Raw genomic sequence first — 11,480 nt, forward strand, 5'->3', positions numbered from 1 at the left:
AATGTTCTTGGGCTAAAAATTGAATTAAAAATCCAATTTAATTCATTTCTTCACCAAATCAAAAGCCCATCCAAATCCCAAGATCCAAGAATAGAAAGTGTATAAATAGGAGCTAGTTTGATGTAAAAAAAAAACTTTTGCTTTTGAGCTTTGAATATTCACTTTTATTTTGCAACTTTTAAATTTTCTTTGGGAGACTTCACCGAGATTTCTGAGAATTTGGGAGGAGAATTGATCTCTCTTCTTCCTGGTTCTTGCTTGGGCATTTTTACTTTTCTTGTTTGAGTCTTGGGTGTTAAGAATTGAGGAAATTCTGTCTCAATCTCCATTCAAGAGCTCTTTAATTTCTCTTCTGCATAATTGAGTTCAATTCCATTCCCTTTACTGCTTCTTCTTTAATTTCTTGTCAATTGCTTTGGGAATTTGGATCTGGGAAGGCAATTGAGATCTAGACTTTGCTATCTAGTCTCTGGAGTCCTGAGATCACATCTTCCTTTAGGTTCTTCTGTGAACCTCTGCTGCAACTCAAGTTCCTTTCTGTTTGAATTCTGAGTATTTCCAATTCATCTTCTGCTTTATTACTTGCTGCAATTTAATTTCCATTGCTTAAATTCTGAAATCCCAATCCTCAAAGCCCTTTTTCATTCAAGCAATTTATATTTCTTGCACTTTAAGTTACTGCAATTTACATTTCTTGCACTTTAAGTTTCAGTCATTTAATTTCTTGTTCTTTAAGATTCAGCTCTTTTACTTTCAGTTTTCTTTAATTTCTGCAATTCTTCCCTTCCCCTTTACATTTTCTGTCATTTACTTCCTGTTAAATACAAACCACTCAACCAAAACTTGATTCGCTTGACTAAATCAACCACTGAACTAAAATTGCTCAATCCTTCAATCCCTGTGGGATCGACCTCACTCATGTGAATTATTATTACTTGATGCGACCCGGTATACTTGCCGGTGAGTTTTGTGTCGGATTGTTTTCCGCACATCAAAGGGTACTATCAATAACGCGGTAATTATAACCAAGGTGGAAACTACCATCAAGGTTGGCAAGACAATTCCAACCAAGGATGGAGAGATAATTCCAACCAAGGATAGAGAGATAATTCCAACCAAGGATAGAGGGACAACTACAACCAAGGAGGCAGAAACAACGGTGGAAATCAAAGGTGGAATAACAACAACTATCAACAGAACCGATATCAACAAAACCCTCCATACCAAGTAACTCACCAAAGACAAGCCCAAGCACCTGAACCCAACCAACCACAAGCCCCTCAAATTACCTATCATCCACCCTTCCTCCAACCAAGATGAAACACTCTGTTCTATCTTTCATGGACAAAAAGAGCTTTAGAATTCACTTACCTCTAGCCTTATCGGTCTTACCTCCACTCTACAAGCTCTTATATCCCGAATGGAACTACCCTCTACCCCTAACAATCAACCTTCAAGCTCTAGTGTACTTCCCTTTCAACCTTTACCCAACCCCAAGGGTGGAATCAATGCCATCACTTTGAGGTCCGAAACTACATTGCAAGAGAGGAGTCCCGAGGAACCAAGCTCAAGAGAAGACATTCAAGTTGAAGACATTGTTGAGGTAGAAGATGTTGAAGAAGAGGATGAGGTACAAGATGCAGGAGAAGAAGAAGCTGCTTAACCAAGGAGTGGAGTATCTAAGGAAGATGATGCTGTGAGAGAACCCATTCCCATTCCTTTTTCACACTTTGCTAGGAGGACAAAGAAGCAAGTGGAGCTAGTGATAAACCTCATTTTGAGGGTTTATCTTGTATTGATTTCAGGGGTTTTATCAATGATTCCACACGCTTTTCATATGAAAATACAAGACTTTGTGTTCCTTTCCTAATTTTTGCCTCATGGATGAAAACTTGCTTATTTTGTACTAAACTAGATACATTTCTAATATTCCTTTGGTGCCATTTGATGCCGTGACCTGTGTGTTAAGTGGTTTTAGAATATAGGGCAGGGATGGACCGGAAGAGAGAAGGAGAATAGGTGCAAAGGAAGGGAGCATGAGAAATTGAGCCTTGGGAACTTCAACAAGGGCGCGTGCGCGTACTTGGCGCGCCCGCGTGGATTGCGCAGCTAGAAGTCAAAGTCAGAAGCCAAGCTTCGAGCCGGCATGTGTAGCGGCTAAGCCATAATCCCCATGGACGCGCACGCGTATGTTGCGCTTCCGCTCGCATTGCAATATGCCCCAGTGGCGCGCACGCGTGCTTTGCGCGTGCGCGCCGATGCTCGAATATGATTTTTTAAAAGAGTCACGTGACCTAGGCGTGGAGAGAGTTGGAGATCCCATCTTGGGGAAGTGCCTTGGCGGGAAGAGCTTAAGAAGACCAGGGGTTGAAGGGTTAAGGGACTTTTTGGTTCATTTTTAGATGGTTTTAGATATTTTTTGCTATTGGTAGTTACACTCTTGGGTAGAGAGAGAGATTCCAAGCTCTCATTAGGGTTCATCTTCATCCATTTCTGAATTTTCAATCACTCTTTGGTGAGATCCATTGCAATTCTAAATTTACTTTGTTCATGTTATAGATCTTCTTCTCTAATCTCAATTAGTGCTTGTAATTGCCCAATTCTTATAGATTCTAGATTCAACTTTGTATTTTTGGATTTTATCAATTTCTTGAGAAGTTCATTTTTATTGTTGTTAATCTCTTGTGTTGGAGCACTTTTAATTCTAATTTCTTCTCATTCTTACTATGTCTTTCATCCTTGCTTATCAATTGTTTGATAAAATGCCAACACTAGTTATGGAGTAAAAGTTTCTTACTTGGCATAGGGTATGGACCATTAGAAAGAGTTGAATAGTTTATGTCAATTGTTGATTTGGAATTAGGAAATGCTAGTTGACTTGGAGTGCACTAAAGCTAGATTTCCCTAGGGTAAAACTAGGACTTGTGACTCAAGTTAGTTACTCTCATTTGACTTTTCTCTATACCTAGGGATTAACTAAATGAAGCAAGGCCTAATTGTTATCATCATTGAAGAAACTATAAGGATAGAATTTCTAATGCCGACCCTAGGCCAAGTCTTCTAAAATTGATTGTTTGTCATCTATTTTGCTAAACCCTCAAAGAATCATAAGAAGGCTTCCTAATCAATAAGATGCATTCTCTAGCAATTCCAAGGGAGGACGACTCGGGAGACTAGTACTCTCGGTTATAGATTGTAGGATTGTTTGATGCGAAGTTTGAATGTCGATTAGACTATACTCACGATTATATCAATTATTGAATTCTATATCGGCATGATAAATTTCGTTTATCAGCTAGACCCCAAGATGGTAGAGATCTTCAAAATGGTTGAGGTAGCTATTCCCCTTTTGATGCTATTTGCCAAGTGCCTAAATATGCTAATTTTCTAAAAGATTTATGCATGAATAAGGATAAGATAAATGATTTAGAAACTATTCCTTTGGGTAGCTCTATTTCTACTTTAATGGGTGCTATACGGGAGAAATGTGGGGATCCCAGTCCTTATATGGTTACTTACACTATAGGGGGTGTTCAATTTGTTGACTGTATGTGTGATTTAGATGCATGTGTTAGTATTATGCCATTATCTGTATATGATACTTTGAGGCTCTCACCCTTGAAAAGGTCGGCAGCACGTTTTGTTTTGGTAGATAAGAGCATAATTTCAGTGGTTGGCATTACGGAAGACGTCCTGGGGAGCATTAAGAGGCTGACGTCTCCTATTGACTTCTACATCCTAAAGATTCCCCCTAGTGACTCAGGAAGACTAATGAGCGGATAATTTGTACGCTTTTTGGCATTGTTTTTAGTATGTTTTTAGTATATTTGGTTGAGTTTTTAGTATATTTTTATTAGTTATTAGTTAAAATTCACTTTTCTGGACTTTACTATGAGTTTGTGTGTTTTTCTGTGATTTCAGGTATTTTCTGGCTGAAATTGAGGGACCTGAGCAAAAATCTGATTCAGAGACTGAAAAGGACTGCAGATGCTGTTGGATTTTGACCTCCCTGCACTCGAAGTGGATTTTCTGGAGCTACAGAAACCCAGTTGGCGCGCTCTCAACGGCGTTGGAAAGTATACATCCTGGGCTTTCCAGCAATATATGATAGTTCATACTTTGCCCAAGATTTGATGGCCCAAACCGGCGTTCAAAGACACCCTCAGAATTCCCAGCGTTAAACGCCGGAACTGGCACAAGAATGGGAGTTAAACGCCCAAACTGGCACCAAAGCTGGCGTTTAACTCCAAGAAGAGTCTCTACACGAAAAATGCTTCATTGCTCAGCCCAAGCACACACCAAGTGGGCCCGGAAGTGGATTTTTATGTCATTTACTCATCTTTGTAACCCTTAGGCTACTAGTTTCCTATAAGTAGGACCTTTTACTATTGTATTTTCATCTGGTGATCTTTGGAATCTTTTGTTCTTGAGATCTTCTGATCTTGGGAATCTTTTGTTCTTGAGATCTTTTGATCACTTTGGGAGGCTGGCCTCACGGCCATGCCTAGACCTTGTTCTTATGTATTTTCAACGGTGGAGTTTCTACACACCATAGATTAAGGTGTGGAGCTCTGCTGTACCTCGAGTATTAATGCAATTACTATTGTTCTTCTATTCAATTCCGCTTGTTCTTTGTCCAAGATATTCATTTGCACCCAAGAACATGATGAATGTGATGATTATGTGACGCTCATCATCATTCTCACCTATGAACGAGTGCCTGACAACCACTTCTGTTCTACAAGCAAACAAGGCTCTAATGTTTATCTCTTGGATTTCTTAACCGGAATCTTCGTGGTATAGGCAAGAACTGATGGCGGCATTCAAGAGAATCCGGAAGGTCTAACCTTTTCTGTGGTATTCTGAGTAGGATTCAATGATTGAATGACTGTGACGTGCTTCAAACTCCTGAGGGCGGGGCGTTAGTGACAGACGCAAAAGAATCAATGGATTCTATTCCGGCCTGATCGAGAACCGACAGATGGATAGCCGTGCCGTGACAGGGTGCGTTGAACATTTCCACTGAGAGGATGGGAGGTAGCCACTGACAACGGTGAAACCCTTGCATAAGCTTGCCATGGAAAGGAGTAAGAAGGATTGGATGAAGACAGTAGGAAAGCAGAGAGACGGAAGGGAAGGCATCTTCATACGCTTATCTGAAGTTCCTACCAATGAATTACATAAGTATCTCTATCTTTATCTTTATGATTTGTTCATCATCTATACCCATTTGAGTCTGCCTGACTAAGATTTACAAGGTGACCATAGCTTGCTTCATACCAACAATCTCCGTGGGATCGACCCTTACTCGCGTAAGGTTTATTACTTGGACGACCCAGTGCACTTGCTGGTTAGTTGTGCGAAGTTGTAGTGATCACAATTTCGTGCACCAAAGACCATCATCCATCCTGCTTGGAAGGCCATTTTTGAAGACTTCACGGTTCAAGTTAGATGCCTGATGAGCGGATAATTTGTACGCTTTTTGGCATTGTTTTTAGTATGTTTCTAATAGGATTTAGTTAGTTTTTAGTATATTTTTATTAGTTTTTAGTTAAAATTCACTTTTCTGGACTTTACTATGAGTTTGTGTGTTTTTCTTTGATTTCAGGTATTTTCTGGCTGAAATTGAGGGACCTGAGCAAAAATCTGATTCAGAGACTGAAAAGGACTGCAGATGCTATTGGATTCTGACCTTTCTGCACTCGAAGTGGATTTTCTGGAGATACAGAAGCCCAATTGGCGCGCTCTCAATGGCGTTGGAAAGTAGACATCCTGGGCTTTCCAGCAATATTTGATAGTCCATACTTTGCCCAAGATTTGATGGCCCAAACTGGCGTTCAAAGTCACCTACAGATTTCCCAGCGTTAAACGCCGGAACTGGCACCAAAGTGGGAGTTAAACGCCCAAACTGGCACAAAAGCTGGCGTTTAACTCCAAGAGAAGTCTCTACACGAAAATGCTTCATTGCTCAGTCCAAGCACACACCAAGTGGGCCCGGAAGTGGATTTTTATGTCTTTTACTCATCTTTGTAATTCTTAAGCTACTAGTTCCCTATAAATAGGACCTTTTACTATAGTATTTTACATCTTTGGATCATTCTTGATCTTAGGATCATCTTTGGACATCTAGTTCTTAGATTATTGGGATGCTGGCCTCACGGCCATGCCTAGACCTTGTTCTTATGTATTTTCAACGGTGGAGTTTCTACACACCATAGATTAAGGTGTGGAGCTCTGCTGTACCTCGAGTATTAATGCAATTACTATTGTTCTTCTATTCAATTCAGCTTGTTCTTGTTCCAAGATATCACTTGTTCTTCAACTTGATGAATGTGATGATCCGTGACACTCATCATCATTCTCACCTATGAACGTGTGACTGACAACCACCTCCGTTCTACCTTAGATTGGGTGAATATCTCTTGGATTCCTGATACACGACGCATGGTTGATCGCCTGACAACCGAGCGCTCGCCTGACAACCGAGCCAGCCATTCCGTGAGATCAGAGTCTTCGTGGTATAGGCTAGAACTGATGGCGGCATTCAAGAGAATCCGGAAGGTCTAAACCTTGTCTGTGGTATTCTGAGTAGGATTCAATGATTGAATGACTGTGACGTGCTTCAAACTCGCGATTGTGGGGCGTTAGTGACAGACGCAAAAGAATCACTGGATTCTATTCTGACATGATCGAGAACCGACAGCTGGATAGCCGTGCCGTGACAGGGTGCGTTGAACATTTCCACTGAGAGGATGGGAGGTAGCCACTGACAACGGTGAAACCCTTGCATAAGCTTGCCATGGAAAGGAGTAAGAAGGATTGGATGAAGACAGTAGGAAAGCAGAGAGACGGAAGGGACAAAGCATCTCCATTCGCTTATCTGAAATTCTCACCAATGAATTGCATAAGTATCTCTATCTTTATCTTTATGTTTTATTCATCATCTATACCCACTTGAGTCTGCCTGACTGAGATTTACAAGGTGACCATAGCTTGCTTCATACCAACAATCTCCGTGGGATCGACCCTTACTCGCGTAAGGTTTATTACTTGGACGACCCAGTGCACTTGCTGGTTAGTTGTGCGAAGTTGTGTTTATGCCATGGTATTGAGCACCAAGTTTTTGGGGCCATTACTAGGGATTATTTGAGTTGTGAAAAGTAGTGATCACAATTTCGCATACCAAGTTTTTGGCGCTGTTGCCGGGGATTGTTTCGAGTATGGACAACTGACGGTTCATCTTGTTGCTTAGATTAGGTATTTTTTTCAGAATTTCTTTAAGAATGAATTCTAGAGTTTCATGATGATCAGTTGAAATCTGGCTGGCTGTGAAGCCATGTCTAATCTTATTGGACCGAGGTTTCAACTTGTCGTCACAAGAGCTTGTTGATTTCTATCAATCATGCTGTTGGAGCAATGATCTGCTGAGGCTTGGCTGGCCATTGGCCATGTCTAGTGTTTTGGACCGGAGCTTTCTTTGAAAGCTTGGCTGGCTGTGAAGCCATGTCTAATTCCTGGACCGAAGTCTTAGACTAGCATTGCAATGATTCCTGGAATTCTAATTAAGAATTCTGAAACCTTTATTTTCTATTTTCATATAATTTTCGAAAAAGCACAAAAAAATTTACAAAATCATAAAAACCAAAAAAATATTTTATGTTTCTTGTTTGAGTCTAGTGTCTTATTTTAAGTTTGGTGTCTTGCATGCATTGTTTATTTGATCTTGGTTCTATTTTCAAGTCAATAATACAGGGAACTGAAGATTCAGTACATGCAGCAGAGGAATTACACAGAAAAAGCTGGGCGTTCAAAACACCCAGTGAAGAAGGCAGACTGGCGTTTAAACGCCAGCCAGGGTGCCTGGCTGGGCGTTTAACGCCCAAAAGGGTAGTGCATTGGGCGTTAAACGCCAGAATGTGCACCATTCTGGGCGTTTAACGCCAGGATGGCACAAGAGGGAAGATTCTGTTTTCAAATCAAATTTTTTTCAAGTTTTCAAAGTTTTTCAAAATCAAATCTTTTTCAAATCATATCTTTTCAATCATATGTTTTCAAAATCAATTTCTTTCCTTTTTCAAAAATACTTGCTATCAATTAATGATTTGATTCAACATTTCAAGTAAGTTGCCTTTTCTGTTGAGAAAGGTTTAATGTTTGAATCATATCTTTTCTTGTTAGGCAAGTCATTAATTTTTAAAAATCAAATCTTTTTAAATTGTTTTTCAAATCATATCTTTTCAATCATATCTTTTTAAAACTATAACTTTTCAATCATATCTTTTTAATCACATCTTTTTCAAAATAGTTTTCAATCATATCTTTTTTATTTCTGATTTCAAAATCTTTTTCAAAAATCACTTGATTTCTTTCCCACTCTTGGTTTTCGAAAATCAATTAAAGTTTTTCAAAATGTTTTTAAAATCTTTTTAACTTAATTTTCGAAATTTCTTCCCCTCTTCTCACATCCTTCTATTTATAGAGTACCACTCCTCCTCAATGCACAATTCGAACTTTATCTCACTAAGTTCGAATTCTTCTCCCTCTTCCTTCTATTTTTTTCTGTTCCTCTGACACCTCAAGGAATCTCTATACCGTGACATAGATGATTCCACATTTTCTTGTTCTCTTCTCTTTCATATGAGCAGGAACAAAAACAAAGGCATTCTTGTTGAAGCTGACCCTGAACCTGAAAGGACCTTGAAGCGAAAGCTAAGAGAAGCTAAGGCATAACTCTCTGTAGAGGACCTGACAGAAATCTTCAAAGAAGAAGAACCCATGGCAGCCGAAAATAACAACAATGCCAACAATGCAAGGAAGGTGCTTGGTGACTTTACTGCACCTACTCCAGACTTCTATGGGAGAAGCATCTCTATCCCTGCCATTGGAGCAAACAACTTTGAGCTTAAGCCTCAATTAGTTTCTCTAATGCAACAGAATTGCAAGTTCCATGGACTTCCATTGGAAGATCCTCATCAGTTTTTAGCTGAATTCTTGTAAATCTGTGACACTGTCAAGACTAATGGGGTTGACCCTGAGGTCTACAGACTCATGCTATTCCCTTTTGCTGTAAGAGATAGAGCTAGAACATGGTTGGACTTACAACCTAAAGAAAGCCTGAACTCTTGGGAAAGGCTAGTCAATGCCTTCTTGGCAAAGTTCTTTCCACCTCAAAAATTGAGTAAGCTTAGAGTGGAAGTCCAAACCTTCAGACAGAAGGAAGGTGAATCCCTCTATGAAGCTTGGGAAAGATACAAACAATTAATCAGAAAGTGTCCCTCTGATATGCTTTCTGAATGGAGCATCATAGGTATTTCTATGATAGTCTGTCTGAACTGTCCAAGATGTCTTTAGATAGCTCTGCTGGAGGATCTCTTCATCTGAAGAAGACACCTACAGAAGCTCAAGAGCTCATTGAAATGGTTGCAAATAACCAATTCATGTACACTTCTGAAAGGAATCCTGTGAACAACGGGACAAATCAGAAAAAAGGAGTTCTTGAGATTGATACTATGAATGCCATATTGGCTCAGAACAAAATATTGACTCAGCAAGTCAATCTGATTTCTCAAAGTCTGTCTGGAATGCAAAATGCACCTAGCAGTACTAAGGATGCTTCATCTGAAGAAGAAGCTTATGATCCTGAGAACCCTTCAATGGAAGAGGTGAATTACCTAGGAGAAACCTATGGAAACACCTATAATTCTTCATGGAGAAATCATCCAAATTTCTCATGGAAGGATCAACAGAGACCTCAACAAGGTTTCAACAACAATAATGGTGGAAGAAACAGGTTTAGCAATGGCAAGCCTTTTCCATCATCTTCTCAGCAACAGACAGAGAATTCTAAGCAGAACCACTCTGACTTAGCAACCATTGTCTCTGATCTAATCAAAACCACTCAAAGTTTCATGACTGAAACAAGGTCCTCCATTAGAAACTTGGAGGCACAAGTGGGACAGCTGAGCAAGAAAATTACTGAACTCCCTCCTAGTACTCTTCCAAGCAATACAGAAGAGAATCCAAAAGGAGAGTGCAAGGCCATCAACATGACCTACATGGCCGAATTTGGAAAGGAGGAAGAGGCAGTGAACGCCACTGAGGAAGACCTCAATGGACGTCCACTGGCCTCCAATGAGTTCCCTAATGAGGAACCATGGGAATCTGAGGCTCACACTGAGACCATAGAGATTCCAATAGACTTACTTCTGTTATTCATGAGCTCTGATGAGTATTCTTCCTCTGAAGAGGATGAGTATGTCACTGAAGAGCAAGTTGCTAAATACCTTGGAGCAATCATGAAGCTAAATGACAAGTTATTTGGTAATGAGACTTGGGAGAATGAACCTCCTTTGCTCACCAAAGAACTGGATGACTTGTCTAGGCAGAGATTACCTCAAAAGAGACAAGATCCTGGGAAGTTTTCAATACCTTGTACCATAGGAACCATGACCTTCAAGAAGGCTCTGTGTGACTTAGGGTCAAGTGTAAACCTCATGCCTCTCTCTGTAATGGAGAAGCTAGGGATCTTTGAGGTACAAGCTGCAAGAATCTCACTAGAGATGGCAGACAATTCAAAGAAACAAGCTTATGGACTTGTAGAGGATGTTCTAGTAAAGATTGAAGACCATTACATCCCTGCTGATTTCATAGTCCTAGAGACTGGGAAGTGCAAGGATGAATCCATCATCCTTGGCAGACCCTTCCTAGCCACACCAAAGGCTGTGATTGATGTGGACAGAGGAGAATTGATCATTCAAGTGAATGAAGAATCCTTTGTGTTTAAGGCTCAAAGATATCCCTCTGTCACCATGGAGAGGAAGCATGAAGAGTTTCTCTCAAAACAGAGTCAAACAGAGCCCCCACAGTCAAACTCTAAGTTTGGTGTTGGGAGGCCACAACCAAACTCTAAGTTTGGTGTTGAACCCCCACATTCAAACTCTAAGTTTGGTGTTGGGAGGTTCCAACATTGCTCTGAGCATCTGTGAGGCTCCATGAGAGCCCTCCGTCAAGCTACTGACATTAAAGAAGCGCTTGTTGGGAGGCAACCCAATGTTATATTTTATCTATTTTCTTTTGCTATTTTATCATAAGAAGTCACAAAATCAATTGAAAAAGCAAAAACAGAATAAAATTAGGAAGAAAAACAGCACACCCTGGAGGAAGAACCTATTGGCGTTTAAACGCCAGTAAGGCTAGCAGATGGGCGTTTAACGCCCAGTCTGGCACCATTCTGGGCGTTTAACGCCAGAAAGGGGCACCAGACTGGCGTTAAATGCCAGAAAAGGGCAAGCACTTGACGTTAAACGCCAGAAATGGGCACCAGCCCGGCATTTAACGCCAGAATTGGCTCAGAATACAATTTTGCATGCCATTTGGTGTAGGGATGACTTTTCCTTGACACCTCAGGATCTGTGGACCCCACAGGATCCCCACCTACCCCACCACCCTCTCTCTTCTTCTTCACCCATTCACCAATCACC

General features: G+C 40.5%; 1 non-coding gene across 1 annotated transcript; it reads right to left on the bottom strand.

The window, feature by feature from the left end:
* Positions 1 to 9,180: 9,180 nt before the first annotated feature.
* LOC130937602 (small nucleolar RNA R71) lies at positions 9,181 to 9,288 on the bottom strand. The gene has a single exon (XR_009068813.1). It is a non-coding gene; the product is annotated as a small nucleolar RNA R71 (small nucleolar RNA).
* Positions 9,289 to 11,480: the final 2,192 nt, after the last annotated feature.

Source organism: Arachis stenosperma, chromosome 6, assembly GCF_014773155.1.
Source record: "Arachis stenosperma cultivar V10309 chromosome 6, arast.V10309.gnm1.PFL2, whole genome shotgun sequence".
In the NCBI taxonomy this organism is placed as follows: Eukaryota; Viridiplantae; Streptophyta; class Magnoliopsida; order Fabales; family Fabaceae; genus Arachis; species Arachis stenosperma.